This window comes from Spodoptera frugiperda, chromosome 28 (genome assembly GCF_023101765.2).
Source record: "Spodoptera frugiperda isolate SF20-4 chromosome 28, AGI-APGP_CSIRO_Sfru_2.0, whole genome shotgun sequence".
In the NCBI taxonomy this organism is placed as follows: Eukaryota; Metazoa; Arthropoda; class Insecta; order Lepidoptera; family Noctuidae; genus Spodoptera; species Spodoptera frugiperda.
Window position 1 is genome coordinate 5,721,308 of NC_064239.1, and position 17,739 is coordinate 5,739,046.

Consider the following 17,739-nt stretch of genomic DNA (forward strand, 5'->3'; position numbering starts at 1 on the left):
GTGGGAAGTGAAGTGCACTGGTGGCTAGTTCAAACAATATTCTCCATTTGATAACTAGATCAAACAATATGTCCAAGTATGCGCACATTTTTATACAGTATTTATTGATCGCACATTGGGAAATGTGGATTAAAATTGCAACCAATGACAAAACTAACACTTGATCAATGTTAGATTTGCAAGCGAAATAGAAAAGTGTTATTTGAATTGAGTTTTTCATTTTAGAATTTCTGTGTATAGGAGTAATAAAAAGTATACAAAGTATAGGAGTCTAGAACAGACGTCGAACCGGTATCTGAATTTGAAAATTTTTATCCATTTCATAACATTACAGAAAGTGTAACATTCTAAACGAATTATTCTAATGGACGGAATATATAATTTAAAAAATGCATTGTGTAATTACTCCTGGGTAATATGTACATTTGTAGCTCAGATTTGGCCAAAATTTGCATAATGCTTTAACTTGTCACATAACAGTGCAGGAACAGTGGCTATACTGAGTTTAAATTGCATTTTGGTAGTTTGGGAATGTTGCGGCTGCATGTGCGTGGCCGCATTTTAGCACTAAAATATAACCGGTGATAATTGGTTGTATCTACATAAACTGGCAATATTACGGATTACTACAGCCAAATTAGTAAACGGATTAACAGCTTAACAGTTACGTGGTTTGTTAATGGAATCAATTTAATTAATGAAAATATAATACGTTTTTAGGTCTGCAGTAAAACGATTACACCCTCGTCGCTGGCGACGGCCCGCAGCGAATGTAGGTTCCAAATCCTTTTTAGATTTTATAGGACACATTCCAGACCGCTTACTTTTACCAAACGTTTTTCTTTTGTGTAAAGTCCAATAAAATATCTTTGACTTTTATACCTAAGGGTATTTTTCATTAAAATGTTGAGCACGTCGACGTTCGTCGGATACGAGTATCAAATAATATTTTCTTATGTCGTTTGTACCATTAAAATGAAATGTAGGATTTGGTAAATGAAATGATTCTCAGTTGATTTTGCAAGCCCGATAGTTACAATGATTAGTATAAGTGGAAGAGCGCGATTAATATTCGGTCGGTGGCACGCCGTCACTCACTGAATAATCAGATTTTCCGCGCGGGTCGAGGTGACTCCTTCGAGATGTTATTAGGATGAGAAGTGGCGCTCACTTACATTAGTATTATGTGATTATATTAAAGGTAACACGATAAAAGACTAGGCTGTAATTATATTGGCCTGAGTTATGAAACGAAATCGAGCTTCGTCTACTTGAGGTAATTACATGAAGATCGTGGAGCTGGGAAATAAGTTCAAGTTGGTACCTACGTATTCGTGAAAAATATATAATTATATTATTACGTGACTCTTCTTTGATCGCCCCCCACAGTTTTTGGAAAAAATATTTAAGTAATGTACAGATTTTTTTTTGTCTTATATGTATAGATCAAAGTCGTAGTACCTACTTTTTAATATTATTTATAGGGACGCTGCCCCCGCCGCCGCGGCCGGCCCGTACCGTGCCGCAATACTAATATCGTGATATCTCCTAAAGTATATGTCTAAATAACACACTGTAAACTGCAAAAATAATCTAAATTAAATGCTCGTGATGATGAACTTACTTATTATGATAAGGATATATGTATTATTGGTTATATCACCAGTTAAACATCACCCAACGAATTAAATGTTTTTTTAATACATTTCTAAGTATTTGTGCGTGTTAATAAAAAATGTTTTTGAATTAGTGAAAACCTTGTAATTTATAACTCAGCTAATATAGTTTCAATGTATTTCAATTATATATAAAAACCTGTCGGAGAAAATACTCTTTCTATTAGTGAAAACCGCATCAAAATCCGTTGCGTAGTTTTAAAGTTTTATGCATACGAAGGGACTACAGACAAAATGGGCGACTTTGTTTTATACTATGTATAGAAGATATTATTACGTAACAGTAATCGTATTTCAGTAACGTGATCTTTGCAAAGAGAAATAAATCTTTAAGCTAAAGCACATTTCTAAGTATTTGTGCGTGTTATAAAAGAATTAGTGAAAACCTTGTAATTTATTCGTAAATACTTTTGACCTTGAAATTGATGTACCATCTAGAGGAGGGGATGGCAACGCACGACGGCTGGGCGGTAGAATCTCTGCGAAGCCGCTGGGATTAGCGTCAAACGAAGAAAAAGAGAGGCGGGAAATAAGCCGTAATCCATGAGACGTGACCTAAATTCTTCCTTAAACATCGTCGATTTGATATCCTCGTGAAAACAATTTGATTTCTCCTTTTCTTTTCTAACCGTGCCTTTTGACAGTAAATTGGATTGATCCGTGTTTTACGCATGATCATTTGCATAATTTGTCTACATATTCGGTAGACGAATTTATATTTATTTACATTTCTATATTATTTTATCAATGTAGTGATGTTTCGTCACCCGCCGTTGATATTATTGTATAATCAACTACTCAGCTACTTTAAAAATTGACTGTGTAAATGTCGTGGTTACAATAAATTGTTCATGCAATGTTATCAAATAGTACAATGAAGTTGCCGTTGTATTTTCAATTTACATAAGGGATATTGAACAGGTAAAGTGAGACAAAGCGAAACATGGCGACTGTGGATAGCTTATTATTCAGCGCAAGTAGACCTGCCTGAAGGTGCTCATACATCGCAGCCAGCCTTTACTTATACATACAGTTTTTTAATGTTTAACGTTCTTTGCGTTATTGGCTTTTGTGAACCTTCACTGAACGACGAACGCCATTCGCCCCTTTGAGAAGTTCGAAATCAAAGGAAAGGAAAATTTGATATGTACTTACTTTCTTTCCTTCCTGGGTTAGTCAGCTCATAAAAATCAATTGTAGGGAACGAGTGTCTGGGTGAACCATAAAATCAATCGTTAGAGACGGCGCAGCGTATGAGCTAATATGCTACTTTCACTAAGTATGCAATGTGGTGGCATTGGAATTTCTATAAAAATATCAGCTATTTGTGCATGCAATTTAAACTTTATATAATAAGTAGATGTGTAAGAAAATAATGTTAAATAGACTTGAGGGCAAAGAAACGGAGTCATTAGCGTTTTGTTTTTTATGTTAAACAACCCTCTATAACTTTATAAGAAATTATTCGTTTTAAAACAAAATATTCAAATTTTAAAGGCCAATTAATAAAATATCAGAAAATATGTTATCAAAAATGACTCCTCTGGTGTTGCGGGTGTCCAAAAAAGCCTCCTATTCCATAAAAAAAAAAACAACAAAATATTCAAATTTTAAAGGCCAATCAATAAAAATCAGAAAATATGTTATCAAAAATGAAAAAAAGTGTATAGGTAGTGTTATATTATTGACTGTTTTTTTTCAGTATTGTGAAATACGTAATACTACCAACTATATGCCCATTAAATAAGTATGTAGGTATCAGAGCCTCTATGTAGACAAAGTGCGTAAAAACATTAGATTAAAGACATTAGACATTAGGCTAAACTGTCCGTCTGAAATTAAAATTGTTGAACAAAATGTTAAATGGTCTTTACATTTTTATATTACAAACAAAAGTGTAAATAGAGTACACAATTTGAGAAAAAAAAACCGAGATGCACCTTTGTTTTTGTTAGCTTATCAGCATAAAATATTTTATTTTTTATGAAAAAATACACAGGAACAATAGTTGTTAGCAAGCGTCGAAAGAAATGGCCTTGCTTTTTATAATTTCGCAAAACAAAACACGGGCCACGATGAGTCGCTAGATGTAATCGAGCTAAATGTTAAAGAGCAACCGTTTACATTAACCGCTTTTGTGAAACAAATGAAAACTACGCTCAGGGGCAGCGTTTCTAAGTAAAATTATTCGTTACTTTTTGTATCAGCATTCTAATTTTCTTTTTTGAATACTCAATACTAAATTGTAAGTCACAACACCCAGACGAGGTGTGTGTTCAAATGTAAAAATAATCCATTGAAATTCGGATTTGGGTTCTTTTATTTTTAGAATGAGTACAACATCAAGAATAAATATAACAAAAACAAGAATAGGACCTGTTTTAGAAGAATAAAATGTTCATAAGCCTAACTTTATCTGACATTATTCGAAACAGAGTACTATTAGTGTTCTATTCATGTTACATTTTTCATGCTACATTGGGCAATGTTCCAAATTTGGAATTCACTCAATATTAGAGCTCTTAAGGTAACCAAAATCTCTAACGGAATCTACTTAATCAGCCCTCAAATCGGTGTCAAAGAGTCGAGGAAAGTGGCGAGTTAGCAATCGGTAATAGATGTGAGAAAGTAAATTTCAGCTGCATAATACTAAGTGGCCAGCGCAGGCTCGAGTTGGAGTAACTTTCGGAGGTTCCCACAATTATTAGAAAGGTCTGAAAGATTAGGAGGATTACGTATATGTGAACAAGCCGATATAATTCGTCCACACTTTGCGCAATGTTTCAATAACCCATATCACGGATTAAAGGGTTTTGGTTTGCGCATAATCCTTTCTTATTCCTTCGTAAATGGATATTGAAAAAATTTGATGGGCCCCTTTTTATCGGAAACTCTTTTTCAGAAGTGCTCTATTTTGCCTCTCAGAATGACGTCGATTTAAGGTGAATGAACGAGCGAAATCCCTCTACATGGAAGAGGCGGTCCTGAGAAGGTGATGAGTTTATACAGTACCATTTAGTCGACGGCGCACCTTTGAACCAATAAATTGGCGTCAAGAATAAGCGTACTTACTTTTCAGCAATCTTTTACGTTCGCCTTCTTGCGCGCAAAGGGGTGTCGCTTTCTTTCAGTTATGGAACAAATCTTCTGTATAAGTGGATCGACATTCAATTTCTTCCATCTTGCTTCAATACGGTCGTTGATGGCGTTACTTTCTTTGCGAAAGTATACATCGCAGACTTTTGTAAACGTCGGCTCCACTTAATAAATGTTGGCAGTTTCTTTTCAATTCTGTAAATTAACATAAAAAATATAACACAGTTGTGTGGGAAATGTTTATATTAGTAGGTTCATCTGTGATATTGGCGTGGAATATATTTCCTATTATGGGTTAAATTTGCAAATCCGCATGTGATTATGGTGAAGGGGCAGCGGCTACTGTGTCTAGAATTTCATTTAACGATCCCAGCTCGACAATAACCGTCCGTGGAATTTAATGGTTCGTAAAGCGGTCTCGATTAAAACTGCCGTCTGTATGGATAAGGTCAGTCGTTTTAGTATATGGAGGCAACTTTTAATGAGTTTATGAGCGCTTTTGCCGTTGCTCTCTCTAGGTAACACCCGTCTGTAACTTATTCCCGAACGTCACATCGACATAATTAGTTCGTACGCGTGACATGTTGAATGACAACTTAATATGATTTTGTTTGCAATAATAAACGTGTGTAAGCGTCACTTGCGTCAGGGGAGACAAAATACATATGTTTGTTATGTGATTACGTGTTGAATTAGCAGTATAGCATATATAAATAAAACAGATCAGATAGTGTGAATATTTTGAGTTTTGATGTATAGTGTACAATGATACTTGCATTTACCATTTTAAAAGGTCTAAAAGCTTCTTGTAGCAAGCAAAGTGCGAAGGCAATAAAACGATAAAGTTAATGATGCTTAAACACACATATATGTGAGTCAGCACCATTGGTTGGCGAGAGTTTCTCCTTCCGTCGGTCTATATATTTAAGACGTCATGTACAAATGTTGCACGAACAAGGTGCAGAAAGTTGGACAGCAAAAGGGACATAAATCAGGGCGTGGAGTGCGCCAGCTGGCAGCTCGTGAATAGTTCTGTCGGGTAGCGACCGCGTATGACATTCGATTACCCTTGTGCCAGGAGAACGTCTAGCGTAAACCCCTACACTCACTCTCTGCGCGCACAGAAAGCGATACATCGGTAAATATTATTGAAAATGGACGCATTCGTAAAGGATTTATTTTTTCTCTCATAATTAAACACTGCAGTACTTTTTTTCATCGTACATAATTATATCATGTCGCTTCGAATATGAATGCTTTACTTTATATTTCCTTGCCGTTGATTAAAATTCGTGATGAAAACCATCCGTGGAATATTTATATACAAAAATAAAACTGGGCGTCAATTAACTGGGAAATAAGAACAGTCGGAAGCAAAGCTCGTGTATTTCTATTTCTTATGCATTAACTAGAACGCGAGTTCTAAGAATCTAAATAGCGGTAAATGTCCTTCCTTGAAAATTTACAGTGGTATTTAAGTACCGTACTAGAGCTCGGAACTTAGTATCTTAATAATATTCTTTAATATTCATAGGAACTTATGGATATTTATAAGAAGTAGGTAGGTATGTAAGACCGCAGTTTATTTATTTTTATGTAGAAAATGATTTAGGCACTTTTTGGTGAATAAGTAATTTTAAGTAAGTAGGTTAAACATCAAATGACTAAATTCACGACACAGATCATTGCTTTTTTAAGTATACCTACATAAGTACACGTACATACACACATTTCGTTTTATTACAATGTGTAACTTGAAGCTCGCCCCTAATGTTCAATTAGTTAAATATTTACGAGTAAATCTTGTTGCGTGATACACAAGATGATTTGTTATCACGTCATGAATGTATAACGAAGAACGGACAACTAAATGACCGTGTTTACAGCTGTAAGTAAGTGTACTGCAATCCTAGTAGGACAGGAAGGAAAGGCTGCTTCGCTCTGCTTAGTTCTCGGAAACGACTTGGGGTAAAAATCTATTTGTCCACTCATAAACATCCTCGTGCCGTTTAATTGTTTTTGAGTCATAAACAATAGCGTTTCTAATAAACTGTCAACAACGGTATTACCATTAACCTAGATTTTTCCGCCTCTTATCATCTTGAGGACTAACGATTGTGCAAATAGCTGAGCAATTAAATCGGTTATGGTAAATTAATTTTCATTTTGTCTATAGATATTGCAGTGTTCAGTAAAGCTTATGATATTTTCTGCATTAGCAAAGTCATTGCAAAATTTTGTTATTTTCAGCAGTAAAGTGACGTAATCTTATCATTAATTTCCTATACCTAAATGTGTTCAGTAAAAGACATTTCAGGAAAAAAGCTTTCAGACTTTTACTCTCGTATCAATAAAATCTATAAATCAGAGATTTTGAAGATGAAATCAATAGAAAGCAATACTGAGGGGCAAAATGTAAATGGAGAGGTCGACATTTAAATAAGGGGGACTATGAAGGAGGATTTAGAAGTATAATTTACGTATAAACGTGCTCTGTGATTTTGGACTTTCTTTAGAACCGTCTAATTAACTACAATCCAAATAATGTACTTGACAGTAACAAAATGTTTGCTGTTACGGTGTAGTATATTTTAGTTACAACACTCGTAATTTTTGCTAACGAAGTTTTTATGAGGAAATTAAAAGTTTAAAAATATAGTGGCATTTAAAGTACGTTTAACAAACGGCCGTATTGTAAAAGTTGTTGGTATTCTATTTTGGAAATTGTACAACCGAAATCATTCCGACAGTGTTTGCATAAAATGTAATGGCAGATTGCGGCCGTGCCGGGAAGTACTACCAGCGATTCGCATTGTGCCATCTGCTCACATTTAGATCCCTTATAAAATGTTACTGCGCATTATCACACGTGGATATGGCTCCGGCCTCGCGGTTATTTCGAAACGTTACCTTTTTATGACACTAATGGAAAATACTGTTTAGCTTCAGCCTCATATTTATTTAACGCACTCCACATGAGATATTCGGATTTCCATGAACGGACATTTTTATTACTGTTTTGTACAACAATCAATCACGGCAACACGCGATACATCGAGTGCGCTGTCGGCCGCGTGGCCGTCCGCGGCCCTATTTACAATTTTGTTATTCGCTCATTGTAAATGAATGTTTCTACATTTTAAGCTCGGTCTCACTGTTTTGTAGTTCATTGATGAAACCGATACAAAGTTTTTATTGATATATCTTTTTTCTATATTTCTATATCTTTGCGTAAGTATTTATCCATTTACGATATATGTGCTAATGTAAAATCGAACGTGTGAATTTCGATACGACACGTAAGGTTGTGCAAATGACCATATAAATCATACTGACTGACGTAAAATTGACATATCGAAGTCATAAATCAAACGGGAATACCATAAGAGAACAAGTTTTGACAAGGCACTTAACTCCGCCAGGGACAAAGTGGTTTTTGGTAAAATTTACGTACACATACGATGTTGTACGCGTGACGTCGGTGACGTGAACATCGTTGGGCTCATATTTTCAAAGATATCTTAAACACGGCACTGAATATGATCAATTTTATTTACAAAATCCAATTTTCTTGATTGTGAATCCAAATTAAGGACTTCCTACGTATTTTATTTTTATCAGGTTTATTTAAATAATATCTGAGAAGAGGTACTTATTTCAAAGGTATTAAATAATATACATTGAAACAATTTTTATAAAGGAACATTAATTTATAAATTTTGATTCATTTATGTTCACGTCCAACACACGATGAATGCCATGTATCACACCTTACAATATATTTAATCAAAAAATTACGATATTATATTGATATTATAACTTACTTACAAATCAAGCTTACAAAACAAGTTTAAGTATTAGGAAGTAAGTATCTGTATGCAAAACAATATTCACAATAATATATCGAAGCCGGCATCAGCAGGGTAGGGAACAGAAGTTACGTAACTTAATTTGTAAAAAGCGTACGTATGTCGTTTTCACAACAACGAGTACAAGGGCGGTACTTGCGCACTTAGCCAGTTTTCCTAAAAATGTTTTGTTTACTTGATGACTAATTTCATGAAATATAAAATAGGGATTCTCTCTGAACTTTTTATAAATAATGAGTGGAAGAAAGGGATTTTACTCCGGACTGACTTTTTATGACGGCTCAAAGTTTTACGTAATTTTCAAATTATAAAAGTTGCGAAAAGTGTTTTAGCTTTTTAGGATATGAATATGGAATCATTTAGTTGTAAGATTTTATGTCCCCTCCAAACGAATTGCTCGAAGCAAAAAGATATAAAAATGATTTGTGTTCCATTTCGGATGTGAATAGGCACAGCCTAGCTGTAATAATATAGAAATATCGTTAACTTTCTCCTTACCACATAGCATTAGTACCTACCTCCACCTTTATTTATACAAAAACTGACTGCGATGAATAAGAAGAATAATTATGTGCCTAACTATCGTGAAAGTATAAGAAAACAAAGTTCGTAGATCTGAGAAGTTGTGTCATTATAAGTTATTACTAGAATTGTAGTTTGTTTCACCTGAAAATACTGGCAAGTTAACCTGACTGGGTTTTTCTTTGTCTAAATATGACTTTATTCTAGCCTTTACTTGAATAGTCTTGCTTTCGAGTTTTTATTAGTCTCGGCAGTTTATTCTCACCAACAAACCAACAACAGCAAAATTAGCCCAAAGTCGCACAATTTATGCCAATTCAAACAAAACCATCATCAATTTCTTCCATTTACTGAAAAATTATCTGAACGTTTGTTTTCATTCAACTGAGAGGCATTAATATTTTGCTATAACAGTGAGGAACAGTTTCGAAGCTAGTTAAGTTTTGGAAGTCACTCTCGAAACTCGTATGAGCTACTTCAGCTACATAGTTGTAAAATACAAGATAATAATTATACATAAGGTACCTATAATTGTCTATTTTTCTGAAATTATTATTTCTTAAGAAACAAAAGAAAGAAATTACTCACACGTTTAATACTCGTAAACCATTCTGCTATAGCTTGCAGCTAGTATAGTTTAACATTTTCAATTAAAAATGAATAAGTTCCACCATTGAGACTTGGAAAATTACAGACATAAAAACTTTACAGTAAACTCCCTCTTTAACACAACTCAAGCTTCTAAACACAAAACACTAATTTCTTACATAATAATCTTACGATAATTTGCAACAAGCAAGCATTTTAAATTTACAGTTGTGGAGTAATACAATTCAAGAGTTTTGTTACCTATTAATGTAACGTTTTAATTTATGCTATACGTACAATAAATGAGCAACAGATCTATTAACATTCAAATGCATTGACTCAATTACATAATTTAATCTGAAATGTATTAAATCTAGTAGGCATTGACTTTTAAATGTATTCAAATGGAATATTTATTTGGCTACATTAACGAATATCGTATATTGTATATTAGTGTTACACATTTTTCAGTATGAGTGGGTGGTATTTCCGTCCCCTTTGGCGGGCCTGCATACATGTCTTACACACTTGTGACTAATGTTCGCAACCCGCGTCAATGCTTGACGAAGGTGAAGGCACAGGTGCACCCCACTGGAGCCAGTATTGACGCTCCACTTGCGAATTCTATGCCAATAAATTCCAAATCAACGTTGTGATAACATCGGTCGCACCCGCCGTTTCTCATTTTCGTAACATCGTACCAAATAAATTGACGATCGACTGACAATTTACTTTTTACGGTGATTTGTAAATGTTATCCAAATGCCATGTCGGGAAGATTCCAATATAATCAACTAAATCGAAAATAAAATAATATTTTTCGGTTTACATTTTCCAATCAATTACTTGTTTTGTTGGAAATCTCCTCTTCCATCTGTCAATCAAAACGTTAATTGCGTCACAACTAAATAAAGCCTACCCTTTTGTTGGACAAAGCCAACTAATTCCTGTTCTTAGACGTAATGTCCTTCGCAAAGGGGTAATTTACTTTTTAAAATAGAGACTCGTTGTTTTAAGGGAAAAAGAAACCTTAACGACGTGGTCCCTTAGAATTTAGGACACGAGACGCCTTAAACGAGCAAGAAGTCTGTACAAACGATCCAGAGATGTCTCAATTTAGACATCTCGTCCGTGGCCCTCTCGCGTTGAGAATTAATTTAAATGAAATCATCACAGTTTATTCTACTGTGATGGCGAAACGGGCGTTCAACCGACAAGAAAGCGCCGCAAGACTCATTTACAATTCCAATTAAGGGCAATTCTCATTTACTTTTGTCCTGCAGAAGTAACGAACCTAGTGGAGCGTCTCATGCAACGCTACTTCCAAATATTCACAGTCGCCGCTCCTGCGCGGTCAGCTCGCTTCATAATTTATAGAGCGAAGTTCGTTTTCGTATCACGCTGTGTGATGCGTGCGTGCGAGCCGCCGAGCATCTGCTTCTAATTGTATTTCACTCTATCAAATAATAACCACAACACCTTACACAGTAATTAAAACGTAATTTACTAAAAAAAGGTCCATCTGTTTTATGTATAGCTTTTAATTCATTAACAATCTACTCAAAGTGATGATAGCGATAACGAATTACGTTTTAATTGGTACTAGGTATTTTTTATTTGCAGCATTAAAATTTTATATGGTTTTTCAAATATTTTCTTAGTAGTGAACCTAACTGGAATCACAGCAGACGAGTGAAGCTACGGGATTTTCTTAAAGACTCCGGTCGCTTCCAATAGATACTGGTATTTGCTGAATCCTCGATTGCGAGCTTAGACATTCAATTTAACTTACTGTACGCTAACGGAGATTTGTGATAGCGTCGTACACAGACTTGGTGAAAAGTAATTTATTATTTTATTGAGTTAAACACGCGTACCACGCTAGCATTCAATTTATGGAGTAGCGTATCTTCGATATTGAGGTAATGCTATAAGTTATACCTTACCGGTACTATGCTCCAATTGTGGAGCGATATTTTGTTACCATTACATTAAAATAAAACATTGTAGTAGCAAAGTGGCCGACCTCTCGTATATATAATAATGACGTTCATGTACACATGCATGTCAAACATCAGTTACAAGTGTTGGAGTATTTGCGTTTTGTTTAATAACATTGATGTGAACGACGGGCCGGAGAGCTTTCAAACAAAACACCTCCAACTATTAAATTGATTTCGCTGGTGATGAAATCGTTTTTATTTTTGTATATTTTCAACTAAACTGGTCACGTACAAATTCTACGATATGGGTGTAAAATAGTGAGGAATTATATTTAATTCTGGGAAACTAACGGCTTCCCAAATGACGGCGCAGCGCGTTTGCGGCGGTCCGCCCTTCAAAGGGTCTTAATCGGCACATAAATTTTCTTTTAGGTTTCAGTCTATGTATATGGACGGATGGATTGAGGACGGATACGTGGTTTTTAACTTTAGGTGCCATATTTTGTGTCCGTAGGTACAAAAGATAGAGATTTTCGACCCGTATGATGATGAAATCTTTCACTGACAACACCCACTCATTTACAGGAACGACCCGACCTAAGACCTACAAAAAATTATTCGAACACAATATAAAATATTTAAAGCTCCATTCATCTAATATAGAGAAAGATACTTATAGCACCCACTTTTTACCATTATGTTAATATTCCATGGAACGTAGTCGCATGGATGTATGAAAGCAAAAGTTTTTATAAAATAAAATTTTCTCAGCCAGAAGTTTGAAATAGGTTTTAGAAATTAATATTTTCGTAATTCTGTAAACTTAAAGTAAACTTGAAATTACCAACACAAATGAATAGGATATTTTTTAGGCGAAATGTTGGAGATGGGAACAAAAATTATGCCAAAGTTAACCCAAAGGCTTACTCTGAAACAAATTAAGTTTGGATTATGTTCAACTATTTAAAACTTATGTACATTCAACGTACCTCTTAGGTATATAAATTAATTCTGAATACTTTAGAAGTGTGTGTGTATACTGTATACATATATTTCTATGAAATTGGATGTTAAAAGTTGGTCGCGACCACAGGTGCGGGTGTCACCTCGACTCGTATGAAACATTTCTCTCTTGCAACTTAAATTCATATTTTCTAGAAACAAATTGCTGTATTTATGACACTTTATGACACTTTGAAGTTTCCAATTGGAAACTCATTAATTTTTCAACTGAAAAAGTTAACTGCGAACAGCTTGTTAATATTAATTTTATTTATTAAACTGTAGTGTGTGCATATAAATACATACATATCAGTTATGAATGGTATAAAGTACTTAATTTCATCCGCAGTTCCAACTTGATATGGAATAAAAGTATTTTTTATTTACCTCGAAAATAGCACGAAACTGTTTAATGTTTATCACTTCGTTAATATTTTAATGACAGTAGCGAAATTACTATATTGCTTTTAAAATGTTCGAACGATAATATGATAATGACTACACAATCAATTTATTTCGTACTGCCTCACTGGTCAAATGTTCACTAGTGCGACAGTTGAGTTAGGGTCTCAAGTTCGATTCTGAGTTTGGGAAATTTGAATGGGATTAAATCATAAGTAAATGACATGTGTAGTGTAATTGCACATCCATTTATCCCTTATGAATAAATATGTTATTACATGTAAACTTAAGTTTAAATACGCACTCATTTTTAATTTACTATTTTTCATAAAAATATTAGTGTGATTTGCTATTTCTATCTAAAATATTACCTGCGTGTTCATTTACTCAATTGATTCCACAACACTACACCTGTCGCCGAAATAACTATGCAAATACTTTAGTTATTTTCGAGAAAATTATAACTGACTGAATATTCAACGAAAAATGGAAAAGCATTGGTCCATCGATATGTTAATAAAAAGTGTGGAAACCTTTGTTAATCGTGATATGCACAGTCGAAATATTTATTGGCATGGAGAACTGGACCATCTGTGTTCGTTACGAGACCAATCCGATTATAATATCCGATGTTTTATTTATTATGAGGTAAGTGATCGTGTATAGATGAAGTATTATTATAGGTTCACAGGAGAATGCAAAGTCAATGCATTTATTTTAATTAATCCTTAATTAGAGACTTTTGAAACTTCAAATTCACTGCCTCGTTGGTCGAGGGGTCGCAAGTGCGACTGCCGGACAAGAGTTCTCGGGTTTGATTCCTGAGTCGGGCAAAGTATTACTGGGCTTTTTTCAGTTTTGTTTTAATACAAATGGTGAAAAGTGGGTGTACATTGTATAACCGCATTACGTGCCGTAATGTGCACCTCTGCTTACCCCTTCGGGACTTAAAAGGCGTGACGTTGCAATGAAACTTCAAATTGAATTGTCCGTCAGTCTGTCTGTCAGTGAAGCTAGGTGATCGTTCCAAAGTGATCAGCTGTGGTAAGGTCATCATATAGACTTGCTTAAATTAAAACTAGATATGAAGTATAAATTGCTGTTTAAAGTCTGAAGTATAAATTGTCATAGATATTGGGATATTTTCATGTTACACGTTCAAGTTGGGCGCATTCATGAGATAAAACATATTCTCATATTTAATTTAAATAAAATATTATAATCTGAAATGTTGTTCAAATATACACTTCATTTTCTTAAGTAATAAAATTGGATCCGTGTTCAACAGGTAATAAGATACGATGACAAGGATCGCATTATCGCGCACAAGGCAAAATCCCGAAAGTGGGTTGATTTATTGCCCGAAATATCCTTGACGCAGCTCGCTGAGAATTATGTTTTACCAAGGAACAAGCCCTTCTTTAAATATAGATCCCACTTTTCCAAAGGAATCTAGTTTTATAAGACCTTTGGCCGGAGAAGTCCTCAATGAAATTTATTAGCACTAGACCAAGTTACGTCCCCCTGAAAACCGTGGAGATTCAATCTGAATCAAGAGTACCTATGTATATTTTAAGATATCCAATTTACAAGGAGAAATCTTTTCATTTTACGTTTTGGCCTACCACAAAGGTCTCTTGTAAATTAATTAAGACCAGTATTTTTATACGCAATTTGGCGAGTTTCTGTTTCTAGTGACAGTTTTCCTTACATTTCATTTGCATAATTTTGCAACGTGAATATATTTGAATACTTAACTAACACAATTAATTATACAATGACTGTGTCATTGAATACCACGAAGCCTTAAACGTGACAACCAATTTACATGATTTCATAAACAGATTCCGCTAATTCCAGAAAGCTTAATACCGTTTTGTAACAAAAAAGAAATAAATATCACAAAGTGAATTTTTCATTGAAAACTCCATCAGATTTAAGTAATGAGTTCACTTCACCTGCTCCCTTGAGGAACAGCAGGCGAGATGTTATGTTTTATGTAAGGTCAATAACTCAGCAGCAAGCGACCGCTGGTCCGGCCATGTTGTCTTAAATTCTTAAGAATGTAATAGTGTTACTTGTTTTCAGGTTGACTCGTGATTTATTAAAAGTGTGCTGTTTGGCCCCTAGACCGTATTCTGCTCTCTTGTTTATTCTGAGAGCGTTTTCTTACACAAATCACTTTAACATCAGCTGTTCCAACCAGCCTTCTTTATAACCTCGACGCGAAAAAGGATGGTCGTTATAAGTTGGGCGCCAATGTTTGTAGCCAATTTTACGACCAAATATGATTTTATGTCTGTGCGTGAACTATTTATTTGTTACCATGGATGGTTGATGTTATTCTGCAGCTTTAATACTTGTGGCGTGAACGTGGTTGTCACATAACATGTTGGTCACGTATAATAATTTGTGTTAGTTTTACTATCGAAGTAAAATAAATCAGCACTTAATGGAATGTCATAACAAAATGGAATGGATCGCCCAACATCTGACGCGTGATTGTAGCTACATTATATTCGTAGGCGTTTGAATTTGTTCGGTGATGTATATAGTTGCCATCCATGGAATTCCATCTAAGTAATTCGCTGAAAGGGTATTTGGCTGACTACCCATCACTCGGAGAGGGCCGTCGAGCTTAATTTTATACTCCACGTAACAAATGTCAAGTGTATTGTAATACGAAATGACAAACGTTTGGGAGAAGTATTCGCACTATGAAACTCATTAACTAACATGTTCTCTATGTTGACTGAAAGACACATTAAGTAAAAGGTTGAAATTGCTCATGCGCATACTGAATTTTCGTGACAGTTTAAGCCTGGCTTTTCCATTTGCCATTTATTTGTGCAATACATATTACTTATATTTATGATTCATTTCATTTTAAGTATTAACTGATGATTTGGAACCATTTATGACGTACCACGTATGTACCTACTTAGCGAAATAAGCTTACTCTCTATAATGTGAAACTCATAAACATAGTTATAACTGAAACCGCGTTATTAAAGGTACACCTACAGTTCGACATTTCTACCTACTCACTCCCTTGGGAATAAAAGGCGTCATCATATAGATCTTTTTAAGGGGTGACTCGAAAGGTAATCGTAAAAGGTACAGTAGAGTGAACACAATAAAAATCGTACTTACTACCTGGCTGGTTTATTCCCGGTACCGTTTAACGGGGCTATAATACGAACCGTACTATTTACTGGTTACGTTTAGAAAATAGTTTATTGCATTGGTTTGTTTGAAAACTAATTAAAACTTAAATAATTCTCCTTTCGTTTAGGTACATTTTTTTTATGGAACACCCACACGATTAGACATGTCACCTGATGGTAAGCAATTGCCGTCGCCCACGGACATTTGAAACACCAGAGGCGTTACAAGTGCGTTGCCGATCTTTTGGAAGTTACACATAATTGTTAAACACGACAATAAAGCAGGACTTTTTTATATCTTATAGTTCCCAACAGTATCTGATTTCTAATAATAACCCTCATCAAACTAAAAAGAAGTAAGGATAAGATTGAATGTAATAAAATATCGGCGAAGCAACGAAAACTTTTAATTCAATCATTAGGATTTAGCCTTTTATAGAGGAGAGAAATAAATATGGCGAACTTTCACTAAACCTTGGCCTTCGTGTTCAGGAAGAAGTCATGACATACGAGCGCAAAGGGCTTATTCTATCTTATCGCAGGCCCAGTAAACTTGCTTTGAAAACTCCACCGGGAATACACTTGCGCCGAAGACAAATGGAATCGTCCCCGACAGTCGAAAGCGATAACTGCGAAAAAATATGTTTTTGTTCAAGATAATTCTAATTTCTTTTTAATTTATTGTTCGTATCATTCCCAAAATACTTTTATTTTATTCTTTTCAAAGTTTATTTTTGCTTGACACTTTTCATTTTGGTTTAATAAATAAATTATATATTTGCCAACTAAAAGGTTTATCTTTATTTAAAACTATGATCATTACATGTATGTCAAATTTAATTTATAAATTAATGTAGCTATCTATATTAAAATATATATAACTTAAAGGTAACTGACATAGTGATCTATCAACGCACATCCCAAACCATTGTTTTTTACTAAACCTCTTTTTATCAAACCCCTGAACCGATTTGAAATTCGGTGTAGATATGGTTTAAGACACAAAAAAGGTCATAAAATAGTTTTTATCCCGCAAATCCCACGGGAACTGGTATTGTTCAGATAAAAACACGTGTTAAACTATTGAATTAATTTGGATGAAATTTGGTACCGTACAGAGATAGTTTAAGAATCGATAAAAACATATAATAGTTTTCATCTCGCAATCTCACGGGAACGGTAACATAGTATAGTCTTTATCTAATGGGAATGGGCAATGTACTACGCATGTATAACCCCTGTGGGATTGTTTATTTTGTATCTTCACATAACTAAACCACGGAAATAAATTAAATTCACAGTAAACACAACTTAAATACCGAATGGACACTGTTAACGTTTATTACAGTCGCAGAATAGTATAACTTGGAAAAAACTAATTGAACAATTAAAATTCTGCCAGAAATCATTATTCCACGCGGACGAAGTCGCGGGTAAAAGCATAGTAGTGTGTTTTTAACGAATGCATATTGAA